This window comes from Callithrix jacchus, chromosome 5, assembly GCF_049354715.1.
Source record: "Callithrix jacchus isolate 240 chromosome 5, calJac240_pri, whole genome shotgun sequence".
Taxonomy (NCBI): domain Eukaryota; kingdom Metazoa; phylum Chordata; class Mammalia; order Primates; family Cebidae; genus Callithrix; species Callithrix jacchus.
Genome location: NC_133506.1, coordinates 83,083,108 through 83,109,604, shown reverse-complemented (window position 1 = coordinate 83,109,604; position 26,497 = coordinate 83,083,108). Strand labels below are relative to the sequence as shown.

The 26,497-nt window shown below is 47.4% G+C and overlaps 1 non-coding gene across 1 annotated transcript; it reads left to right on the top strand.

Annotated features, from left to right (window-relative positions):
- Positions 1 to 7,562: 7,562 nt before the first annotated feature.
- Positions 7,563 to 7,780, top strand: LOC118154114 (small nucleolar RNA U3). Its single transcript, XR_004744029.2, has one exon. It is a non-coding gene; the product is annotated as a small nucleolar RNA U3 (small nucleolar RNA).
- Positions 7,781 to 26,497: the final 18,717 nt, after the last annotated feature.

Genomic DNA, 26,497 nt, shown 5'->3' with positions numbered 1-26,497 from the left:
GAACGGCACTACTGGCGCCTCCGACGCGGGTTTGAATCCGAGCTCCTCCATTGCTAGGCTAAGGCTCTTAATCTGGCCACCAGTAAAATGGGTTACTGTAAGGATTAAATAATGTGAATGTAAGGTACCTCGTTTGTGAATCTATTTTTCCCCAGACTGGTTGGGAAACTGTGAACCTCCTACAGAGGCTGGGGCCATTTAATAAGCCACACAATTTAAGAAATTTTTATTTCTCTAGTGCCTAGTACTGAGAGTGGTGAGTAAGGGAATGACATGATCAGAAAATGAAATAGAAGGAAAAGGAGGAGGGGGAAAAGGAAAAAGAATATGAAAAAATGCACCAGAAAAAAAAATCCGGGGTCAGACATGGTGGCTCCCACCTGTAATTCCAGCACTTCCGGGTTCTGAAGTGGAAAGATTACTTGAAGCCAGGAGACCAAGACCAGCCTGTGCCACACAGCGAAATCCCGTTTCTACAGTAAATAAATAAGTCAGGCATGGTGGCGAGTTCCTATGGTCTCAACCACTTGGGAGGCTGAGGTGGGAGGATCACTTGAGCCCAGGAGTTTGAGGCTGCAGTCGGCAGTGATCATGCCACTGCACTCCAGCCTGGGTGACAGAGCAAGACCCTGTCTCAACGACCAACAAACCAACCTACCTATAGTTCAACCCCTCATAATAACCACATTGGGTTTCTGGGTTTTCATACATGGATTTGTGGTCTTTTTCTCACAACAAACTCATACATCCAAATATAAATTCATGAATATTTGCCCACAAACTCAAAGGTGCAAGAAATGTCAAATTACTTCATTAAATTTTTTAAAAATTTAAAGTACTTGTTTTACAAACACACTCAACAGTAAAAAATCCAAGCCACTTAGAAAGTATACTGGAAAAAAGCAATAAATCTCCCACTCTCTGTGGGGTTTTATATTTCATGAATGTCATTATAGAATTCTCTCCACACAGCCTCAATCTATCTTTATAGGATGAACGAACGGATGTACAGGTAAGTTTTTTGTTTTTTTTTTGAGACAGGGTCTGGCTCTGTTACCCAGCCTGGGAAGTAGTGGTACCATCCCAGCTCACTGCAACCTCTGCCACCTGGGCTCAAGCCATTCTCCCACCTCAGCCTCCCAAGTAGCTGGGACTACAGACATGAGCTACCATGCCCGGCTAATTGTTTTGTATTTTTTGTAGAGACAGGGTTTCACCCTGTTGCTAAGCAGGTCTTGAACTCCTGAGCACAAGGGATCTGCTCAACTTGGCCTCCCAAAGTGCTGGGATTATACACGTGAGTCACCATGTCTGGCCGACAGGTAAGATTTTTTTAAGACTGGGATCTGCCAGGCTCACGCCTGTAATCTCAGCACTTTGGGAGGCCGAGGCGGGTGGATCATGAGGTCAAGAGATCGAGACCATCCTGGTCAACGTGTAGACATCCCGTCTCTACTAAAAATACAAAAAATTAGCTGGGCATAGTAGCACGTGCCTGTAGTCCCAGCTACTCAGGAGGCTGAGGCGGGAGAATTGCCTGAACCCAGGAGGCGGAGGTTGCAGTGAGCCGAGATCGCGCCATTGCACTCCAGCCTGGGTAACAAGAGTGAAACTCCGTCAAAAAAAAAAAATCAATTAGTAGAGACGGGTCTTGGTGGCTCATGCCTGTAATCCCAGCACTTTGGGAGGCTGAGGTGGGTGTGATACTTCTGTTACAGCTGATGAGCCAATATTCATATGAAATTAAATAAGGTCTATAGGTCACATTATGGCTCATTCTTGGTGTTGCACATTCTGTGGGTTTAGACAAATGTCTAATGCTGTATCCACCATTGTCATATCATACAGAGGAGTTTCATGGCCCTGTAAGTCCCCTGTGCTCTGCCTGTTCATCCCTCCTTCCCCCGACCCCTGCCAAACACTGAGCCTTTTACTGTCTTCATAGTTTTGCTTTTCCAGAATGTCACATATTTGCAATCATACAGTACATGTCCTTTTCAGATTGGCTTCTTTTCTTAGTAATATGCATGTAAGCTTCTTTCATGTTTTTTCATGGCTTGATGCTTTTTTTTCTTGAGATGGAGTTACCCAGGCCAGAATGCAGTGGCACAATCTTGGCTCACCTCCGCCTCCACCTCCTGGTTCCAGCGATTCTCCTGCCTCAGCCTCCTGAGTAGCTGGGATTACAGGCAGCCTCTGCCTCTCGGGTTCAAGCAATTCTCCTGCCTCAGCCTCCTGAGTAGCTTGGACTCCAGGTGCATGCTGCCACACCTGGCTGATTTTTGTATTTTTAGTAAAGATGGAGTTTTGGGCCGGGCGCGGTGGCTCATGCCTATAATCCCAACACTTTGGGAGGCCGAGGCGGGTGGATCACAAGGTCAAGAGATCGAGACCATCCTGATCAACATGGTGAAACCCCGTCTTTACTAAAAATACAAAAAAAAAATTACCTGGGCATGGTGGCACCTGCCTGTAATCCCAGCTACTCAGGAGGCTGAGGCAGGAGAATTGCCTGAACCCAGGAGGCAGAGGTTGCGGTGAGCCGGGATCGCACCATTGCACCTCAGCCTGGGTAAAGAGCGAAACTCCTTCTCAAAAAAAAAAGATGGAGTTTCATACCATGTTGACCAGGATGGTCTTGATCCCCTGACCTCATGATCCACCCACCTTGGCCTCCCAAAGTGCTGGGATTATGGGCATGAGCCACTGCACTTGGCCTATTTTTTTTTAATTTTTTTTTTTTTTTGAGATGATGTCTCACTCTTGTCGGCCAGGCTGGAGTGCAGTGGCACAATCTCTGCTCACTGCAACCTCTGCCTCCTGGGTTCAAGCGATTCTCCTGCCTCAGTCTTCCGATTAGCTGGAATTACAGGCACCTGCCACCACGCCCGGCTAATTTTCTGTATTTTTAGTAGAGATGGGGTTTCGTCATGTTGGCCAGGCTGGTCTCGAACTCCTGACCTCAGGTGATCCACCTGCCTTGGCCACCTAAAGTGCTGGGATTATGGGCATGAGCCACTGCGCCCAGCCCTAAAAGTAGTTTTTATAGAAATGGGTTCTCCCTCTGCTGCCCAGCCTGCTCTCAAACTCCTGATCTCAAGTGACTGCCTGCCTCAGCTGCCCAAGTAGCAGGGATTACAGACACTAGCCACGGCCCCTGGCTCTGTTTAGGAACATCTTAGTTCCAAGTTTTGGCAATTATGGATAAAGCTGCTATAGACATATGTGTGCAGGTTTCTGTGTGGACATACGTTTTCAACTCAGTTGGGTAGACACCAAGAGCTGCACTCCAGCCTGGGCAACAGGAGCAAACTCATCTGAAACACACACACACACACACACACACACACACACAGAAATTAGGCTAGGAGTGGTGGCTTGTGCCTATAATCCCAGCACTTTGGGAGGCCAAGGCAGGCAGATGACTTGAGGTCAGGAGCTCAAGACCAACCTGGCCAACATGGCAAAAACCCATCTCTAATAAAAATTCAAAAATTAAGCAGGGCACAGTGGCTTACACCTGTAATCCCAGCTCTTTGAGAGGCTGAGGCAGGCAGATCACCTGAGGTCAGGAGTTCAAGACCAGCCTAACAAATATGGTGAAACCCCATCTTAAAAAAAAACAACAACACAAAAATTAGCCAGGCGTGGTCATGCATGGCTATAATCCCAGTTACTCAGGGGGCTGAGGCACAAGAATCACTTGAACCCAGGAGACCAAGATTGCAGTGAGCCCAGATCAAGCCACTGCGCTCTAGTCTGAGTGACAAAGTGAGACTCCATCAAAAAAAAAAAAAGGCAAATTCGGAAATTATTCTCTCACAGTTCTGGAAGTTCCAAGTTGGGAATTAATCTGTTGACAGAGTAATTTGAAGCCTCGAATGGAGGATTCCTCCTTGACTCCTCCAGTGTCTGGAGGCTACTGGCCATCTTGGGGTTACGAAAACACCAGGGGTTTGGTCTAGGGCCTGCTGCTCACCTCACAGAAAGGCAATCACTGAGACAATGGTTATCGCCAAGGAAGAAGCTTTACTCAGGTGCTGCGGCTGAGAGGAAGGGAGGGATTTATCCCAGGAATGCAAGGGGGTGGCTCAACATAAGAAAATCAATTAATGTCATATACCACATTAGCAGAACAAAGGGAAAAGAACGATTATTCCAGCTGACACAGGAAAAGCATCTAAGAAATTCTAACATTTCACGACTGAAACACACATAAAACTATGAAAAGCAGGGAATTGCCTCAACATTAGAAAAGGTATTTGTGAAAAACCCACAGTTATTATCATACTTAATGGTGAAAGACTAAAAGTTTTTCCTCTAAGATCAGGAACAAGACATAGAGGTTCACTTTTACCACTGCTACTCAACATTTTTTTTTTTTTTTTTTTTTTGAGATGGTGTCTCCCTCTGTTGCCCAGCACCTAGGCTGTAGTGCAGTGGCACGATCTGGGCTCACTTCAACCTCTGCCTCCTGGATTCAAGCAATTCTTCTGCCCCAGCCTCCAGAGTAGCTGGGGCTCCAGGTGCAAGCTGCCACGCCCGGATAATTTTTATGTCTTTAGTAGAGACAGGGTTTCACCATGTTGGCCAGGATGGTCTTGATCTTCTGACCTCGTGATCCATCTGCCTTGGCCTCCCAAAGTGCTGGGATTACTATGCCCGGCCTAGTCAATATTTTACTAGAAGTTGTAGCCAGAGCCTTTAGGTAAGGAAAAACAATAATAGGCACCAAATTGGGAAAGAAGAAATAAAACTATCCCTATAAATATAGAAAATCCCAAAGGATACACCCACAAAAATTACTAGAGCTAATCAGCAAATTCAGCATAGTTTCAGGACACAAGATCAACTCACAAAAACCAGTTCTCTCTCTCTCTCTCTCTTCCTCTCTCTCTGTCTGTTTGTGTGTGTTTTGTTGAGGAGTTTCTCTCTTGTTGCCCAGGCTGGAGTGCAATGGCACAATCTTCGCTCACTGTAACCTCCACCTCCTGGGTTCAAGTGATTCTCCTGCTTCAGCCTCCCGGGTAGCTGAGATTACAGCCACTGAGCCTGGTCCAGTTGTGTTTTTATACACTAGCAAGGAACAATTCAACAATGTAATTAAGAAAATAGCTGGGTGTGGTGGCTCACGCCTGTAGTCTCACCACTTTGAGATGCCTAGGCGGGTGGATCCCTTGAGCCCAGGAGTTCAAGACCAGCCTGGGCAATGCGGTGAAACCCCCTCCCTACAAAAGACACAACAAATTAGCCGGATGCAAGAAAAACATGTCCTTGCGCTTTCCATCCGTCTAATTGTGGCAGCTGAGATTGAATAGAGGAATACAGGGTAAAAATGGGAAGAGAGTACTTGAGACAGCTTGGTCACCAGGCTTGGAGTGCAGTGGCACAAGTGGCTCACTGCATCTGCCTCCTGGGCTCAAGCCATCTTCTCACCTCAGCGTCACTAGTTGCTGGGACTACTGGCATACACCCTATGCCCACCTAATTTTTGTAGAGACCTGGTCTCGCTTATTTGTCCAGGCTGGTCTCAACTCCTGAACTCCAGATCTGCCTGCCTCGGCCTCCTGAAGTGCAAGCCCAGCCTGGACAAATAAGCGTGACAAATAAGGGTGTGAGGGAGGAGAAATAGTCCCTACCACCCTTATCTCATTGATTTCATTTGTTTTTTTTTTGTGTTTTTTTTTTTTTTTTTTTTTGAGACGGAGTTTCACTCATTACCCAGGCTGGAGTGCAATGGCATGATCTCGGCTCACAGCAATCTCCGCCTCCTGGGTTCAGGCAATTCTCCTGCCTCAGCCTCCTGAGTAGCTGGGATTACAGGCACGCGCCACCACACCCGGTTAATTTTTTGTATTTTTACTAGAGACAGGGTTTCACCATGTTGACCAGGATGGTCTCGATCTCTTGACCTTGTGATCCACCCGCCTCGGCCTCCCAAAGTGCTGGGATTACAGGCGTGAGCCACCGCGCCTGGCAATTTCATTTGTTAAAGGTTAGAAGCAAGCCAGTCACTCTGGTCTACTTGAACATGTGAATCTAGTTATTGAGCAATCTGGAGTTTGTCCTAGTGGCCAAAATCTGAGCCAGACACATTGTGTGAACATCCCCCAAACCCCGGTGATTTGAAATACATATTGGGTAACAATTAAAAAAAAAATTAGCCGGGTGTGATGGCATGTGACTGTAGTCCCAGCTACTCAGGAGGATGACATAGGAGGATCACCTGAACCCTGGAGGTCAAGGCTGCAGTGAGCCGTCACGTGTCATTGTTCTCCAGCCTGAAAAATAAGTGAAATTCTGTAACATGTTACAACATGAATGAACCTTGAAAACATAATTCTAAGTGAAATAAGCCAGATTCAAAAGGACAATATTTCATGTTTCCGCTTATAGAGGTACCTACAAGAATCAAATTCATAGAGACGGAAAGTAGAATAGTGGTTAAAAGGGTCTGGGCAGAGGGAGGAAATGGAAGTTTGTTTTATCACAGAGTTTCCGTTTGGGATGTTGAAAAAGTTCTGGAGATAAATAATGGTGATGGTTACATACCATTGGTTACATGAATGTATTTAATGGCACTGAATTGTACATATGAAAAATGATTAAAACGGTACATTTTATGTCTATTTTATACCATCCTCCCTAATATATATATATAGATATATAATTTTTTTTTGAGACGGAGTTTCGCTCTTGTTACCCAGGCTGGAGTGCAATGGCTTGATCTCGGCTCACCGCAACCTCTGTCTCCTGGGTTCAAGCAATTCTCCTGCCTCAGCCTCCCGAGCAGCTGGGACTACAGGTGCGCGCCACCATGCCCAGCTAATTTTTGTATTTTTAGTAGCGACGGGGTTTCACCGTGTTGACCAGGATGGTCTCTGTCTCTTGACCTCGTGATCCACCCGCCTCGGCCTCCCAAAGTGCTGGGATTATAGGCGTGAGCCACCGCGCCTGGCCTAAAAAAAATATTTTTAAGAGTCAAGATTTCACTCTGTCTCCGAGGCTGGGGTGCAATGGGGCGATCAAAGCTTACTACAGCTTCAAACTCAGCCAGCTTTCCTGGCTCAAGCGATTATCCCGTTTAGCTGGGACTACAGGTGGTGCCACCACGCCCAGCTCAGTTTTGATTTATTCCCCCCTTGGTAGAGACGAGATCGCACTGTATTGCCTAGCCTGGTCTCAAACTCATAGAACAAAGGATGCTCCTGCCCGGGCTTCCGCTTGGGCTCTCTAACACTGGGATTACCGGATTACAGGAGGGCGCACAGCACCAGGAGCAAACACGGCCCGCTTTAAAAATTCAGATTGTGATTGGCTGTCATTCAGTATTATGCTAATTAAGCCTGTTTTTCAACTTTTTAAATTAAAACAATTTTTAAGAATTATGTTTCCACTTAAAACGTCAAAATATGTTGTTATATGATAGTATTCGAAAAGATGTTGTTGACAATCTGTCCTTCTATTTATTTCCTAATGGAATCAGAAATAGTGAAACTATCTCGCCATCAGTGCAAAGTGTGTGACGAATGTAGACCCAGCAGAGGCTCCAGTTAAGCAGTAAGACTATACTTTCAGGGATCATTTCTATAGTTTGTTACTAGAGAAGTTTCTCTGAACGTGTAGAGTACCGAAAACCACGAGGAGGAGACATAGCGTTTTTTCCTGAGCGTGAAGTTGGTTCTTGGTGTTGCTCTAATTGCGACTGCCATTTACCGTTGATGATCGTTCTTTCTCTTCTTTGTGAAGATTAAGAGGGAGAAAACGCAGTCTGAGTGGTTTTTTTTTTTAATGCCCGTTAAACAACAGACAACGGTTTAAAGAGAGTGAAAGTAAACTGTGTTGGTAATCGTTTTCGTGTTTTTCGTGTTCTTAAATTCTTTGTGTTCTGTGTGTTTTTAAGCTTTGGCACTGTGGTGTGAGGTTTGCTGTTTCTATCTCAGTAGTAGCTAATTCTTAACGCTAAGATTCTATAATCTGTTTTGCTTTTGTTTATCTGTTTACTACAGTCTGTTTCTGCTTTTTTCATTTTTAAGTTGTGCTTTTTTTTTTCCCCTAAGCAGGCTGACACCGTAATCTGTGAGTTCAAGTGATATCCTATCTCAGCTTTCGGAGTAGTTGGGCTTTGAAGACACACACCGCTACCCTGGCTGAATATTTTGCATTTTTGGTAGTGGCTGGGTTTCACCATGCTGGTCTTGAACTCCTGACCTCGTGAACTACCCCTGCCTCAGGCCTCCCAAAGTGCTGGGATTACAGTGGTGAGCCATCGCGCCTGGACCTGTTCCTACATTTTGAGCAGTGGAACACAGCCAGCAGTGTAGGTGGCTCTCTTTAAACAACAGATTTACAAAAGAAAAATAGTATTCTAATCACTCGGGTACTATGCTTCTGTTTCTTTAGTAAAATAAAATCTTAAATCGTCTTTTTCTTTTTTCTTTTCTTTTTTTTTCCTCGAGATACAGTCTCACTTAATCGCCCAGGCGATTGTGCAATGGCCAAATCTTGACTCATTGTAACTTCCACCTCCCAGGTTCAAGCAATTCTTGTGCCTCAGCCCCCTGAGTAGCTGGGATTACCTAGGCACTCACCACCACACCCAGCTAATTTTTAATATCTGCTCTAAGCAGCTACCGAGGTTTACACTGGAGCAACGTTAAGCTGATTTTTTGTATTTTTAGTAGACACGGGGTTTTGCATTGTTGGCCAGGCTGGTCAACAACTACTGACCTCAGGTGATCCACTCGCCTTGGCCTCCCAAAGTGCTGGGATTACAGGCATGAGCCACCGCACCCAGCCCTAAAACTATTTTTTATAGAGATGGGTTCCCCCTCTGTTGCTCAGGCTGGTCTCAAACTCCTGATCTCAAGTGACTGCCTGCGTCAGCTGCACAAGTAGCAGGGATTACAGGCACCATTCCCGGCTCTATTTAGGAACGTCTTAGTTCCAAGTTTCGGCAATTATGGATAAAGCTGCTGTAAGCATATATGTGCAGCTTTTTGCTGGACATACGTTTTCAACTCATTTGGGTAGACACCAACAGGCACGAGTGCTGATCATATGGTGAGAGAGTATGTTTAGTTTTAGAAGAAGCTGCTTGTCTTTGCTTTGGCTCCATAACAAAATACCACAGACTTTGTGGCTTGAATAACAGAAACTTACTTCTCATAGTTATTAGTTGGGCAAGATAGTTTATACCTGTAATCCCAGCACTTTGGGAGGTCCAGGCAGGATGATTGCTTGAGTCTAGGAGTTCAAGATCAGCCTTGGCAAACATGGCAAAAACCCCTCTCTACTAAAAATACAAAAAATTGCCGGGCGCAGTGGCTCACGCCTGTAATCCCAGTACTTTGGGGGGCCGAGGCAGGTGGATCACGAGGTCAAGAGATTGAGACCATCCTGGTCAACATGGTGAAACCCAGTCTCTACTAAAAATACAAAAAAAAAAAAAAAAAAAAATTATCTGGGCACGGTGGCGCGTGCCTGTCATCCCAGCTACTCAGAAGGCTGAGGTAGGAGAATTGCCTGAACCCAGGAGGCGGAGGTTGCGGTGAGCCGAGATCACGCCATTGCCCTCCAGCCTGGGTAATAAGAGTGAAACTCCATCTCAAAAAAAAAATTAGCCAGGCATGGTTGTGGGCACCTATAGTCTGAACTACTCTGGAGGCTGAGAGGTGGGAGGATTGCTTGAGCCTGAGAGGTTGAGGCTGCAGCTGCAGTAAGCCATGATGGTGCCACTGCACTCCAGCCTGGGTGACAAGGCCCTACCCTGTCTCAAAAAAATAAAAATAAGAAAGAAAAGAAAAAGAAAGAAAGACATTTATTTCTCACAGTTCTGGAGGCTGAAAGTGCAAGACCATTCAAGGTGCGGGTGAGGGAGGTTTCATTCTGCTGCCCCTCTCTCTGCTTCTGGATGTGTGCTCACATGGTAGGGAGGAAGGGAGGGAAGGAGAGAAAGAAAGAGGGAGCCTAAGAGTTTGTTTTCAAGTCTCTTCTTCTTTGAGACAGGGTCTTGATCTGTTGCCCAGGCTGGAGTGCAGTGGTGCAATCATGGCTCACTGCAGCCTTGACCTCACACGCTCAAGTGATCCTCCCACTTCAGTCTCTTGAATATCTCAGACAAAAGGCATGTGCCACCATGACTGGCTAATTTTAAATTTTTCTGTAGACAGGAAGTCTCACTATGTTGCCCAGGCTGGTCTGAACTCCTGGGCTCAGGCGAGCCACCTGCCTCGGCCTCCCAAGGTGTGATTACAGGCATGAGCCACTGCTCCTGGACCTTTCTGGTTTTTTTAGAGACAGAGTCTCGCTCTGTCTCCCAGGCTGGAGTACAGTGGCCCAATTGTAGTTCACTCTAACCTTGAACTCTTATGCACGATATCTTTCTCCCTCAACCTTCCAAGTTCCAAGTAGTTGAGACTACAAGCATATACCACCAAGCCTGGCTAATTTTATTTATTTATTTATTTTTGAGACAGGGTCTCACTCAGTTGCCTAGGTTGGAGTCCAGTGGCCCAATCTTAGCTTACCGCAACCTCAGCCTCCTGGGTGCAAGTGATTCTCCCACCTCTGCCTCCTAAGTAGTTGAGATTACAGGCACATGCCTCCATGCCTGTCTGATTTTTGGGTTTTTAGCAGAGACGAGGTTTCACCATGTTGGCCAGGCTGGTTTCAAACTCTTGACCTGAGGTGATTCGCCTACCTTGGCCTCCCAAAGTGGTGGGATTAACGGCGTGAGCCACCGTGCCTGGCCAATTTTTACTTTCTATTTATTTTTTTTAGCTGAAAAAAAAACATCTGCATGAATTTTTTTTTTTTTATTTTTTGAGGCAGGATTTTGCTATGTTGCCCAGGCTGGTCTTGAACACTTGGCCTCAGGTGATCTTCCCCTCCTTGGCCTCCCAAAGTGCTGGGATTGTAGGTATGAGCCACCACACTCAGTCTGGTGCTTTTTACTTTGTTAAAAAAAAATTGGGGCTGGGCAAGGTGACCGATGCCTGTAATCCCAGCACTTTGCGGGGCTGAGGCATGAGGACCACTTGAGGCCAGGAGTTCAATACCAGTCTGGGCAACATAGTGAGACCCTGCCTACACACACACACACACACACACACACACACACACACTTAGTTGGGCTGATGGAGCACGCCTGTAGTCCCAGCTACTCAGGAGGCTGAGGTGGGAGGATCATTTGAGCCTGGGGAGGTCGAGGTTGCAGTGAGCCGAGATTGTGCCACTGCACACCAGCCTGGGCAACAGAGTGAGACTCTGTCAGAAGGAGAAGGAGAGGGAGAGGGAGCAGGAGGGGGAGGGGGAGGGGAAGGAGAAAGAGGGGCAGCCAAATGAGACCTTTTTTTTTTTGACAGTGTCTGGATATATGTTTTGGAGGCTGCTCTGCGCAAGTTGGTCTCCAGTTCCTCGGCTCAAGTGATCTTCCGCATCAGCCTCCCGAGTACCTGAGAACAGAGGTGTCAGCCCCTGTCCCAGCTGTTTTGTTAACATTTGTAACATGATCATGCCCTGTTCTTTTTTTTTTTTTTTTTTTTTTTTTTTGAGACGGAGTTTCCCTCTTGTTACCCAGGCTGGAGTGCAATGGCGCGATCTCGGCTCACCGCAACCTCCGCCTCCTGGGTTCAGGCAATTCTCCTGCCTCAGCCTCCCGAGTAGCTGGGATTACAGGCACGCACCATGCCCTGTTCTTAATAAGTCTTCCAGCTGAGTGTTAGTTCTGTGTTGAAATAGATTCAATATTCCCCTTTTTCTGAGTTCTTTATTTTGATTTATCTATAGATTGACCAGATTTTATTATGGAGTTTTTTTTTTTCCAGGAAGGTCTGAGGGGTTGTGGTATTTCCTGAGTGTCACAGGTTGCAGTATTTCCTGAGTATAACAATTTGGGTCTAATCAGGAGATTGCACTCAATAAGTTGAGTAGCAATCATTAACTAGAAAGGATGACTATGATAGAGTAATTCTAAGATAGAAGGGGATTCTCCGTGATACCCTGGTGCCGAGGGAGAATACTTGAGGAAGCCCAAATTTGGAAAAGGTCCAGCTCTCGCTGGGGATGGTGTGGTCTGGCCATCAGAGAGCAGAGATGTTCTCTGGTTTAGCGAGACTGGAGCTGGTCTGGAGCTGCTGGACAAACAACAGGTGCCTCTCAAATGCATGTGGTGGCCAGGGGACCTCACAGCATGCTGTCCTTTTGGGGCTTGTGGGGGGAGTGGCCGCGTGGTGTGTGACCCTCCAAGCCCAGGCAGCCGTGTGCAGACCACAGAGGGGCTTTGCTTTCCGTGTTAGAGAGGCTTGGGGAAGCTTATCACTGGGCTGAGGCTGCAGTAGGGTGCAGAGGGATTGGATTCTGGGCTGAGGCTGCCAGACGCCATCAGGTGTCCTCACACACGCAGCTGACCCTCTCCTTCCCCTACGCCATACAGTACAAGCAGCCTCTGCCTACAGATTGCTCTACTAAAAAGAATTAATGCTGTCTTCACTTCAAAGTAAAAATGCTTAAAGGAGCAGGCTGAGCACGATGGCTCACACCTGTAATCCTAGCACTTTAGGAGGCTGAGGTGGGTGGATCACCTGAGGTCAGGAATTCAAGAACAGCCTGGCCAACAAAGCGAAACCCTGTCTCTAATAAAAATACAAGAATTATCTGGGTGTGGTGGCCAGCTCCTGTAAACCCAACTACTCAGGAGGCTGAGGCAGGAGAATCACTTGAACCTGGGAGGCAGAGGTTGTAGTGAGCCAAGATTGTGCCACTGCACTCCAGCTTGGGCAACAGGAGTGAAACTCCATCTCAAAAAAAAAAGTTTAAAGGAATTCCTTTATCATACAGATATATTGAAAGATGCTTTTGGAGCTATGAGCAATAGATTCATAACTAACACTTGACAATCAAACTAAACTAACAGTCAAGCGGAACTTGATTGGCATTTTGGCATATGACATCTGGTTGTAATTGAGGAGTCCAGCTCTTGGTGAAAAAAAAAAAAAAAAGCTGGGCAGGGTAGCTTATGCCTATAATCCCAGCACTTTGGGAGGCCAAGGTGGGTGGATCACAAGGTTAGGAGTTCGAGACCAGCCTGGCCAACATGATGAAACCCCGTCTCTATTAAAGATACAAAAAATTAGCAGGGCATGGTGGTGGATGCCCGTAATCCCAGCTACTTGGGAGGCTGAGACAGGAGAATCGCTTGAACCCAGGAGGCAGAGGTTGCAGTGAGCCGAGATCACACCACTGCACTCCAGCCTGGGTGACAGTGCGAGATTCCATCTCAAAAACAAAAACAAAAAAAAACCCCTACCCATGTGACCCTGGGCAGTGACAGAGGCTTTCCCTGGCAGTGATAGAGCCTCTGGGAGCAGCTGCCCTCTGCACACCAACTAGGGGCACAGCCAGGGCACAGCAGCCTCTGAAGGGATCTGCAGTCACAGGCTCAGCCCCCTGGTGGGTCTTCCAACACTGGCACATCGGGCCCTGGGGTCCTGCCTGGGTCTCTTTGTTCAGGCTTGGGCGGAGATCTTCGGGTGCCTCTGGGGAGCCCTCCTTGTTGAAGGGAGGAGGGGAAACCTTGACGGTGCTTTCTCTGCTCTGACTCAGTACCAGGAGTTTCCCCTCTGAGCCTCTATCCCTGGGTTCACAACGAGGGATCCTTTTATTGGGGCTCCCTCTGCAGAGAGACACCCCATGTCTATGCTGATTCACCTGGCCTCCACCATGCACTGGTCTGAGTGGGGAATGAAGCAGGGAGACTTGATGTCTTCTCGGTTTTAGCCTCTTGCTTATTTGCAGTAAGTGATGAGGGGCTTCCCGCTTTTGTTCTGGGCTTGTTGCTTTCATTGGCTACTGTGATCCCCGAGAACTCACCTCTCTTCCTCCCAGCTCAGGTGAGCTGCTGACAATCATATTCTTTGTCCACCCTTGTCCTCAGAACGCTGTGACTTTGCTGTAGGGTCTTCTGGCATGAAATGCTGCTATGGAGAAGGCTGAGGGCCACCTGGCTTCCCCACCCCACCTTGATACATGACCTGAACTTTCAGTTTGGGTAGGGGAAAAACTTTTTCCTTATTCATGAAACTCTACTAGGATATGTTCCTCTTGTTACGCACAAATTTTCTGTACTAAATTTTTCTGGTATGTGGTATGCCCTTAATATCAACAATTCAGTTCTTTATTTCAGGGACTATTTCCTGTTACATATGTGAAAATCGTTTTTCATATTCACTGTTGGATTCCCTTCTTCAGGGACACCAGTTATCCTTTTTTTGGATTTTTTTTTTAGACAGTGTCTCAGCCTATTGCTCAGGCTGGAGTGCAGTGTCATGATGGCCCACTGTAGCCTCACGGGCTCAAGCGATCCTCCCGCCTCAGCCCCCCCAAGTAGCTGGACTACAGATGTGCACCACCATCCCCAGCTAATTAAGCAATTTTTATTTTTTATTTTTGCAAAGATAAAGTATTTTTTATTTTTGCAAAGATAAAGACAGAGTCTCAGTATTTTGCCTAGGCTGGTCTCTAACTCCTGGTCTGAAGGGATCCTCCCATCTTAGCCTCCCAAAGTTCTTGGATTACTGGCATGCGTCACTGTGCTCACCTAGATTATTTTCTTTTTTCTTTTTTTGAGACAAGGTCTTGCTCTGTTGCCCAGGCTGGAGTGCAATGCTTGGCTCACTGCAGCCTCCCCCTCCCAGGCTCAAGCGATTCTCCCACCTCAGCTTCCCGAGTAGCTGAGACCACAGGTGCACACCACCGTGCCTGGCTAAATTTTGTATTTTTGGTAGAGGTGGGGTTTTGCCATGTTGCCCAGGCTGGTCTCCAACTCCTGGGCTCAGGGGATCCTCCTGCCTCAGCCTCTCGAAGTGCTGGGGTTACAGGTATAACCACCTCAAAGGCCTGGATCATTCTTTTTTTTTTTTTTGAGACGGAGTTTCGCTCTTGTTACCCAGGCTGGAGTGCAATGGCGTAATCTCAGCTCACTGCAACCTCTGCCTCCTGGGTTCAGGCAATTCTCCTGCCTCGGCCTCCTGAGTAGCTGGGATTACAGGCACGTGCCACCATGCCCGGCTAATTTTTTGTATTTTTAGTAGAGACGGGGTTTCACCATGTTGACCAGGATGGTCTCAATCTCTTGACCTTGTGATCCACCCGCCTCGGCCTCCCAAAGTGCTGGGATTACAGGCTTGAGCCACCGCGCCCGGTCAGGCCTGGATCATTCTTATCACTCTCTTTACTTGTAACTTCTTTTTTCTTTTTCTTTTTTTTTTTTTTTTTAGACAGACTCTCACTCTGTTGCCCAAGCTGGAGTGCAGTGGTGCAACCTCAGCAAACTACAACCTCTGCCTCCCGGGTTCAAGCAATTCTCCTGCCTCAGCCTCCCAAGTAGCTGCCACCATGCCCAGCTAAATTTTTAGGTATTTTTAGTAGAGACAAGGTTTCACTATATTGGCCAGGCTGGTCTCAAACTCCTGACCTTGTGATCCACCCACCTCAGCCTCCCAAAGTGCTGGGACTACAGGCGCCTACCACCATGCCTGGGTAATTTTTGTATTTTTAGTAGAGATGGGAGTTTCACCATATTGATCAGGCTGGTCTCGAACTCCTGACCTCGTGATCCACCTGCCTCAGCCTCCCAAAGTGCTGGGATTACAGGTGTGAGCCACTGCACCCGGTTCTTACTTTTTCTAGTCAGAGCACTGGTGGGGATTTGCTGCTTTTGTGGTGTTGCTTGCCTTCAGCTGACTGGGTTTGTGCTTTTTTCTTTGGTTCTAATGTCTAGGTTGGCCCTAATCGTGCAAGCCCCTTGCCGTTTCTCTTCGCCTTGCTCATAGGTGCCTTGGGCCTCTCTGCCCACACTGCCCATGGGCTTTCCCTTGGGAGGGCCCTGCCATTCCCTTCCCTTCCACTGCACGGGGAGGGAAGGCTTTTTTCCACATCTTGAGCCCTGAGAAGGACCCCAGACCCTGGCTTGCCCATAGAATGGGAAGCTTTCCTCTCTCTCCTGGCTCCTCCTGCTGTGCCCCTAAGGCCCTGACCTCTGCCCCTCCCTTCTATGTCGCTCTTATAAGCCCCTGCACAGACTCCAATATCAGGCAAGAGAGCCCACCTTCTAGCTCTCAGTCTCAAGATGGGAACGAACTGGAAGGAAGGGGGACTGGGGTGCTGAGAACACAAATCTCAGTCACGCTCAGTGAAGTGTGGCTTCAGGCCTAGTGACTATTTGATGTAGGGATTGTAGGCATAGGGGTGGGTGGGGGGTACTTTTTGCAGGGGAGTCCAGGATTCTACATGAGCAGCTCGGCTGATGAGGGACCCGTCAGGAGAGATGGAGGAAGCCGAGTAGAGGACATGGGAGGAGGATCAATGAAATGATTTGCATTGGGGCTGTCGTACATCTGAAGAACGTCCAGGGGGTGGCGCCCAAGAGGCATTTGGTGCTCAGAGAAGAGGTCAAGGGTGGACTTGGGTGGGAGAGGCTCTTGGGGCTGCAGGAGTGGTTCCTGAGCTGTGATCCCCACTGTCCCCCAACTTACATGCCCAAAAAGGCCAGACTTGGGTAATAGTGGGATCTCCTGCTCACCCTCAAAGGACCAAACTGGCAGAACTCAGGGCTTCCTTTTCAGGATCCAAAGTTAGGAACAGACGGGGGCCACCCTAGGGCCACCCTGGAGGGTCTCTTAGCCCTGGAAGGATCTGACTGACCATAATGAATGAGTCTTTTCACTCTAGGAACACCGAGGTGTTCCAGAGTACAGCTTGGTAGTGCCAGGAGCCAGCAATGAGTCCACTCAATGGAGCTCAAGGACCAGCATGGGCAGGCAGCAGACAGGGGCCCGGGTCATCAAGACAGCAGGCATGGCTTCCTAGCTATCCTAGGGAGGGGAAGGGGCTCTCATTGTGGCTTCAACTTGCATTTCCCTAATGACAAATGAGGTTGAGCATCTCTCATGAGCTGGGAGCCATCTGTAGACCTTATTTGGGGAAAAGTCAAAAGCATCCTTTACCTTTTTTTTTGAGACGTAGTCTTGCTCAGCTGCCCGACCGGAGTGCAGTGGTGCAATCTCCACTCGATGCAACCACTGTCTCCTGGGTTTAAGCAATTGTCCCGTCTCAGCCTCCTGAGTGGCTGGTATTACAGGCACCGGTCATCATGCCCAGCTAGTTTTTGTATTTTAGTAGAGACTTGAACTCCTGACCTCAGGTGATCCGCCCGCCTCAGCCTCCCAAAGTGGTAGAATTACAGGCGTGAGTCACCGCACCCAGCCCCTTTGCCATTTTTAAATAGGTTGCTTGTGTTCTCCTATTGAATTCTATGAGTTCTTGTATATTCTGGATATGAGACTCTCACCAGATTTTTGATTTTGCAAATATTTTCTTCTATTCTATAGATTGTCTTTTCACTTTCTTTTCTTTTCTTTTTGGAATATAGCCTTGCTCTGTCACCAGGCTGGAGTGTAATGGCGTGATCTCGGCTAACTGCAAACTCTGCTTCCCGGATTCAAGCAATTCTCCTGCCTCAGCCTCCCAAGTAGCTGGGATTACAGGCACACACCACCACACCCAGCTAAATTTTGCATTTTCAGTAGAGACTGGGTTTCACCATGTTGGCCAGGATGATCTTGAGCTCTTGACTTGTGATCCACCCGCCTCGGCCTCCCAAAGTGTTGGGATTACAGGTGTGAGCCACCGTGCCTGGCCTGCCTTTTCACTCTCTTGAAAGTGTCCTTTGATGAACAAAAGTTTTAATTTTGATGAAATACATTTATCTTTTTTTTTACTTGTATTTTGAGTATCATGTCTAAGGTTCCATTGCTAAATATAAGACATGAAAATGTACCCCTGGCCGGGCGCGGTGGCTCAAGCCTGTAATCCCAGCACTTTGGGAGGCCGAGGCGGGTGGATCACGAGGTTAGCAGATCGGGACCATCCTGGTCAACATGGTGAAACCCCGTCTCTACTAAAAATACAAAAAATTAGCTGGGCACGGTGGTGTGTGCCTGTAATCCCAGCTACGCGGGAGGCTGAGGCAGGAGAATTGCCTGAACCCAGGAGGCGGAGGTTGCGGTGAGCCGAGTTTGCGCCATTGCACTCCAGCCTGGGTAACAAGAGCGAAACTCCATCTCAAAAAAAAAAAAAAAAAAAAAGAAAAAAGAAAATGTACCCCTACGTTTTTATTTTTATTTAATTATTATTATTTGTTTGTTTGTTGTTTCTGGTTTTTATTCTTTGAGACAGGGTCTTGCTCTGTTGCCCAGTCTGGAGTGTAGTGGTGCGATCTCAGCTCATTGCAGTCTTGACATCATGGACTCAAGTGATTCTCCTGCCTGGGCTTTCCAAAGTGCTGGGATTACAGGCACGAGCTGCCACACTCAGCCAATTTTTATTCTTTATCCATTCTAGATCCTTTGCAATTCCATATGAATTTTGAAATCAGCTGGCTAATCCTGTTAGTGAATGTTTTCTTTCACTTACTATATTTTTCTTCCTTTCTCCTTCCCTCCCTCCCTCCCTCCCTCCTTCCCTCCCTCCCTTCCTCCCCTCCCTTCCTCCCCTCCCTTCCTTCCTTCCTTCCTTCCTTCCTTCCTCCCTCCCTCCCTCCCTCACTCCCTCCCTTCCTTCCTTCCTCCCTTCCTTCCTTCTTTACATGAGGTTTCACTCTTGTTACCCAGGCTGGAGTGCAATGGCGCAATCTCAGCTCACTGCAACCTCCACCTCCAAGGTTCAAGTGATTCTCCTGCTTCAGCCTCCCAAGTAGCTGGGATTACAGGCACCTGCCACCATGCCTGGCTAATTTTGTATTTTTAGTAGAGATGATATGGTTTCACTGTGTCGGTCAGGCTGGTCTTGAACTCCTGACCTCAGGTGATCACCTGCCTCAGCCTCCCAAAGTGCTGGGATTCCAGGGGTGAGACACCACGCCCGGGTATTTGAGTTACCATACTTTTCAACTCCATAATTTACATTTGGTTCTTTTTTTTATAATTTCAGTCTTTTTACTGGCATTCCCTACTTGATAAAACACTGTCATCATACATTTCTTTCTTTAGTCACGGTTTCCTGTAGTTCTGTGAACATGTGTGTAATGGCTACTTTAAAGTCTTTTTCTTTTTCTTTTTAAAACCACCATCAGGAGAATAAAGTCTTTTTCTAATAAATCCAACATGTGGTCTCTCACAGGCAGTTTCCTCTGCCTGGATTTCCCCTGATACATGGGTCGTGCTTTCCTGTTTTTTATTTTTTGTTGTTATTGTTGTTTGTTTTTTGCATGCTTCATTTTTTTTGTAGGAAACTGGACATTTTAAATAATACATGTAGCAATTCTGGATATGAGTTTCCCCTGACCTGGGCTTGTTATTATTTTCTTGTTTATTTGTTTAGTGACTAGCTGGATTATTTTAGTGAAGTCTATTTCTTCCCTAGAACGTTCATCTGCTGTTGTTCTCAGGGCCGCCCAGCCTGGGATGTGCCTGCAGTTACCCTGGGGTGACAGTGGTTTTGAAAGGGCTTTCTTTCTTTTTCCCTGACCATACCCAGCTGTTAAGCTATGCAAATTTTCTCTTCTTTTTCTTTTCTTTTTATAAATTCCTTTTTATTGTTGCATCAATTTATTTAAAATTTATCTTATATATCTACATTCATTTCAAGAAATGGAGGACATTATGCTAAATGTTCTTTTTTTTATTTTGAAACAGAGTTTTGCTCTTGTTGCCCAGGCTGGAGTGCAATGGCACGATCTCAGCTCACTGTAACCTCTGCCCCTGGGATTTAAGCAATTCTCCTGCCTCGGCCTCCCAAGTAGCTGGAATTACAGGCTTGTGCCACTGCACCCAGCTGATTTTGTATTTTTAGTAGAGATGGGGTTTCTCCATGTTGGTCAGGCTGCTCTCAGACTCCCTACCTCAGGCAATCTGCCCACCTCAGCCTCCCAAAATGTTGGGATTACAGGCGTGAGCCACTGTGCCTGCCTCTTTTCTTTCCTTTCTGTCTTTTTTTTTTTTTTTTTTTGAGATGGAGTTTTACTTTGTCACTGAGGCTGGAGTGCAATGGCACAATCTCAACTCATTGCAACCTCTACCTCCTGGGTTCAAGCTATTCTCCTGCCTCAGCCTCTCCAGGCAGGTGCACCACCACACCTGGCTAATTTTTGTATTTTTAGTAGAGATGGGGTTTCACCATGTTGGCCAGGCTGGTCTCGAACTCCTGACCTCATTATTCGCCTGCCTCGGCTTCTCAAAGTGCTGGGATTACAGGTGTGAGCCACTGCGTCTGTTTTTTTTCTTTTCTATTCTTTTCTTCTTCTTTTTTTTTTTTTTTGAGACGGAGTTTCACTCTTGTTACCCAGGCTGGAGTGCAATGGTGCGATCTCGGCTCACTGCAACCTCCTCCTCCTGGGTTCAGGCAATTCTCCTGCCGCAGCCTCCTGACTAGCTGGGACTACAGGTGTGCGCCACCATGCCCAGCTAATTTTTTTGTATTTTTAGTAGAGATGAGGTTTTATCTTGTTGACCAGGATGGTCTCGATCTCTCGACCTTGTGATCCACCAGCCTCGGCCTCCCAAAGTGCTGGGATTATAGGCGTGAGCCACTGCGCCCAGCCTTCTTCTTTTTTTTTTAACTCTTGCTTGGTGAAAATAAGCTCTGTAAGTGGCCAATGAATTGCTTTATCATTTCCTGTAGTGCCCTGCTCTACACCCTGATGTTATCAAGTCTGGCTCCTTGGAAGGAATTGTGTGTGAGGTCCATGTCTGCTATTTATCCTGACCTCTGGAGGGCTCCTTCTACTGGTGTTATTCCCTGGTCTCTCCTGCAAACGAGCAGCCTAGAGTTCAGCTTGTGTCTTGAATCTTCTCCCAATTGCCTCTCACCATAACCTCTACTATTCTCAAAAGCACCTTTTGGGCTGGGCGTGGTGGCTCACTCTTGTAATCCCAACACTTTGGGAGGCTGAGGTGGGTGGATCACCTGAAGTCAGGAGTTCAAGACCAGCCTGGCCAACATGGTGAAAACCCATCTCTACCAAAAATAATACTAGTAAAAAAAATTTAGCTGGGCATGGAAGTGGGCGCCTGTAATCCCAGCTACTTGGGAGGCTGAGGCAGGAGAATCGTTCGAACCTGGAAAGCAGAGGTTGCAGTGAGCTGAGATATGATGCCATTGTACTCCAGCCTGGGCGACAGAGTGAGACTCCACCTCAAACAAAACAAAAACAAAAGCACCTACCGTTTTGGTTTGAATTTCTTCATTCTCTGTAGCAAATGAAGTCAGTGGCTTTGGGAAGAGATTAGGAAGTCTCGTTTTTATGGCTGGTTTCTTCAGGCCACAAAAATCTCTCTGAGCCAGGGCCCTGGAGCTGGGGATAGAGCCTTTGGCAAGCTTCTTTCTGAGTGACACCCCGCTCTAGGGGCTGAGCACTTGGTGGGAGAGGGGGCAATGGCCTGCGGTCCTCGAAGTTTGCCTCTCCCAGTGTGGAGCCACTTCCACATGAGCCAGGGCTGGGGTGATCAGGGACCAGCACTTGCAGCACACTGCACCTAAGGCAGAACCTCTGTTCCATGAGGGGGGCTGGGTGGAAGAAGGGGCCCCCAACTCTTGGCTACACTTATCCAGGTCTTAGCCTCAGCAACAGGTAGCTGAGGGTAGAGTAGAAAATTGATGTCCTGTTCTTCCTGGGAGGAAAGCCCCACTCCTGGGAGCTGGGGGCAGAAGGAGCCCTGTTTCCTCAGTCTGGAGGCAGCAGGGACCCCACGTTCTTGGCTGCAGCTGTCTCGTCCTCACTGAGCTGAGAGGAAGGGTGAGAGAGGGCATGGTCTCAGTTCAAACACCTTGGCCTCACCTTTTTTTTTTTTTTTTAAGATGGAATTTTGCTCTTGTTACCCAGGCTGGAGTACAATGGCATGATCTCGGCTCACTGCAACCTTGCAACCTCCCCCTCCCTGGTTCAAGTGATTCTCCTGCCTCAGCCTCCCCAATAGCTGGGATTACAGGCACGCGCCACCGTACCTGGCTAATTTTGTATTTTTAGTAGAGATGGGGTTTCTCTATGTTGGTCAGGCTGGACTCGAACACCCGTTCTCAGGTGATCCGCCCACCTCAGCCTCCCAAAGTGCTGGAATTACAGGCATGAGCCACTACAACTGGCCCTAATGGAGATTTTTGACAGATGCAAATTTCACTGACAAAAGACAGCTTTGCAGGGTCATTTCAAAATATGTCAAAGAAATATGCTTTGGGGTAAAATACTTGGATTCCTTTGAGAGTCTGCTGTCTGTCATGTGATGCTATGAGTCAGATTGGGGTTTGGTATCTCCTTGCCACAGAGAGTCAGTCTTAGCATCGCCATTTTAATGTGAATGCTGGACAGCTGTGCTTAAACTCCAAAAGGGAAGTGGTATAAAGAGGCATGTACCATGTCCTGTCATGGTCAGGAATTCAATTTTTCAGGTTGGTGACCCCTTAGCCCAGAGGGGGTCTCTTCTGTTCAGTCGAATAGAATACCTGTGGGGCTTCATCTACTTAACAAGACTCTCCTGCCTAAGTCTCCCAAGTAGCTGGGATTACAGGTGCTCATCACCATGCCCAGCTAATTTTTGTATTTTTTGTAGAGACGGGGTTTCACCATGTTGGCCAGGCTGGTCTCACACCACTCCACTCCAGCCCAGGAGACAAGAGCAAAACTCCATCTCAAGAAAAAAAAAAAAAATTCATGGAGTTCCCTCAGGTGCTTTAGCCAATCTCTGATGATGAAAAAAACCCAGCCAGCCTCTCCGGAGTGTCCCAGGGTCTAGTAATTAGTCTGGCCTAATAATTACAGAACTCAGGCTGCATTGAAAGCTGCGGTTTCCATCCCATCTCAAGACCCTTAACACAGACATACCTGCAAAGTCCCTTTTGTCATATAAGAGAACATTCCAAGTTCTCAGGATCAGAACCTGGATGTCTCTGGGCCTGGAGACATTATTCAGCTGGTCACAGGGGGTTACGGTTTCAACACCAAGACAGTGGTTGAGTCTGCCCTGGCTCATGTGGCCAGTGGCCAGAGCTGGTTTTTCCTCCTGTGAGCAACTTTCAAGGGACCTCTGTAAACCAAAACCAAAATCCTAAGCCTCTCAACGATCTGAATGGGCTCCTTCTCTCGGCAAGAGCATTCCAAAGTTAACCTGAAAATGAGTTCAGGACATGATGGGAAGGGGAAGCTGGACATGCCTCATTGTAACCTCCTCACTCTTGGAATTACTGATAGAGCAGACTCTACATCTGATAAGAAACATTTACACTCTATTCTCTCTGAAGCCAGCTACCTGGAGGCTTCATCTGCACAATAAAACCTCGGTCTCCACAACTCTTTATTGATTTATTTTTTTTGAGATGGAGTTTTGCTCTTGTTGCCCAGGATGGAGTGCAATGGCATGATCTTGGCTCTCTACAACCTCTGTCTCCTGGGTTCAAGTGATTCTCCTGTCTCAGCTGGGATCACATGCATACACTAGCATGCCCAGCTAATTTCTTTTTTTTTTTTTTTTTTTGAGATTGAGTTTTCTTGTTACCTGGGCTGGAGTACAGTGGTGCAATCTTGGCTCACTACAACTTCCGCCTCCCAGGGTAAAGTGATTCTCCTGTCTCAGCCTCCTGAGTAGCTGGGGTTACAAGCACCCACCACCACACCCAGCTAATTTTTGTATTTTGTATCCCAAAGTTCTGGGATTACAGCATGAGCCACCATGCCTGGCCCAAGCCTCCAGCTTCTAATGGCTCCTCATTCTAGGCCCCAGCGTCTGCCTCATTTGGGATGCTGCACTCCTCAAGGGTCCTCTCAGTCAAGTCTCATTTGTGGGGTCATCTCTGATCTTGTGGAATCGGGGCAGATTTATCCTCTAACAAAGCTTTGCTGCTCACCTCACTCCATTCCCTGGGCTCACAGTACAGTAGGTGGCCCAGGCTCCCAGCTCTGGCTTGAGCCACCCTGGGCGTTGAGTCCTCCGGGTTGAGGCCATGCGGTGAAGGAGTTGTAGGCATGGTTTGGCTCTCGGGCCTGTCTAGATTTGAACCCCAGCCCTGACATCTACCAACTGTTGGTCAATTACCTCTTTGTAAAGTACTTGGCAGGGAACAAATACTTCTAAAACACATAAAAATAAACCAGCCGTCTGTCCCACCAGCCCCAGGGGACACAAGTTCAGCTTCATAAGGGGAAGTCCTCCTCCCCTCATGTGGCTGGAAGCACCTCAAAACTGAGGTGGGGGCAGATCCCCACCCCTCCATTGCATCATTCTGAGGCTTTGAAACCTCAGCTGCGTTCAAGCCGGGAAGAGCCGCCTTATAACATCCTGTCACCCTTGGGGTTGGGGGCAGCCAGAAGGCAGGGGTCTCTGAGTATAGGGCAGCACGGAGGAGCCCTGGAATGGGGCTGGGTGAGGTCAGGGCCAGCTCCATCCTGCCTGGTTGGCTCAGGGACTCCAGAGAACTGGGGGGCAGCTGTCATCCTTCCTTCTTTCCACTCAACTTTTTTTTAAAGAGACAGGATTTCACCATGTTGCCCAGGCTGCTCTCAAACTCCTGACCTCAGGCAATCTGCCTGCCTTGGCCTCCCAAAGTGCTGGGATTACAGACAGGCACTTTTTGGGGGTGGGGACAGAGTCTTACTTTGTCTCCCAGGCTGGAGTGCAATGGTGTGATCTCGGCTCACTAAGACCTCCATCTCCCAGGTTCAAGCAATTCTCCTGCCTTAGCCTCCCAAGTAGCTGGGATTAGAGGTGCACACCATAACGCCCAGCTAATTTTTATTTTCAGTAGAGATGAGGTTTCACCATGTTGGCCAGGCTGGTCTCGAACTCCTGACCTCAGGTGATCTGCCCACCTCGGGCTCCCAAAGTGCTAGGATTACAGAGGTGAGCCACTGCGCCTGGCCTCAACTTTATTTTTTAAACCTTTTGTTTCAAGATAACTGGATATTCATGTATATCTCCTCCACTCTTTTTTTTTTTTTTTTTTTTTTTTGAGACAGAGTCTTGCTCTGTCATCCAGGATGGAGTACAGTGGTGTGATCTTGGCTCACTGCCACCTCTGCCTCCTGGATTCAAGCGCTCTCACATCTCAGCCTCCCAAGTAGCTGGTATTACAGGTGCCCACCACCATGCCCAGCTAAGTTTTTGTATTTTTAGTAGAGACAGAGTTTTGCCATGTTGGCCAAGCTGGTCTCCAACTCCTGACTTCAAGTGATCTGCCTGCCTAGGCCTCCGGGTGTGCTGGGATTACAGGCATGCAGCTGTCATCTCCCTTTATTCCCCTCGGCTACAGGCATGAGCTACCACACCTGGCCCATCTTCTTGACTTTCCATATAGAAAAACTTCAAACCTTCAGAAAAGCTGTAAGAGCGGTACAATGCCACCATATTCCCTTCACCTGCATTCAACAGTTCATGTTTGATTTTTTTTTTTTTCTAGACATGGTCTTATTCTGTTGCCCAGGCTGGAGTGCAGTGGTGCTATCTCAGCTCACTGCAACCTCCACCTCCCGGGTTCAAGTGATCTCCCATTTTAGCCTCCTAAGTAGCTGGGACTACACGTGCACACCACCACACCTGGCTAATTTTGTTTCTGGTAGAAATGGGGTTTTGCCTAGCACTTCACATTTGATTCATTCATAGTTCTCAATCTATTATTGATATCTACATAGAGACATGGACATGAATATAGAAATGCAAAGATGCTCTGTCCACTAGAAAACATATTTCTGGCTGGGCACGGTGGCTCATGCCTATAATACCAGCACTTTCGGAGGCTGAGGCAGGAGGATCACAAGGTCAGGAGATCGAGACCATCCTGGCCAACATGGTGAAACCCCGCCTCTACTAAAAATACAAAAATTAACTGGACATGGTGGCTGGTACCTGTAATCCCAACTACTAGGGAGGCTGAAGCAGGGGAATCGCTTGAACCCAGGAGGCAGAGGTTACAGTGAGCGAGATTATGCCACTGCACTCTAGCCTGGTAACAGAGCAAGACTTCATCTCAAAAAAAAAGAAAATATATTTCTAAGAATTCATGTTATATATGTGTGTTTAAACATACACACACATACCTACATACGTATAACATTTCTTCCCAGCTCTGTCTGCGAGAGGGACTGGAAGCCATGGCAAGGCAGTAGTAGTGAGCTCACCTCACACCCTGATCAATCTGAGTTCCAGAATCCCATATGATGCTACACATCCTATCCTCTCCCTCCTCGGAGAGATGACTGATTCCAGGAATGGAGCAGAAAACATTCCAGGTGAGTCTTGAACATAGTATTGGCCAGAAGGTCAGGCCATGTTCATAGAATGACATGGCAGTGTGGAAAGGATGAGGAGCCAGCTTGAAGGAGACCCTACCAGCTTAATCAGGGGCATTTTGAGCACCAAAATAAATGTGATAGTATTGGATTATAATCCACTGGCTAAAATATGAAGCTGTGAGTCCATATTGATATAAATGAAGGAAGAAAACTTTTTTACAG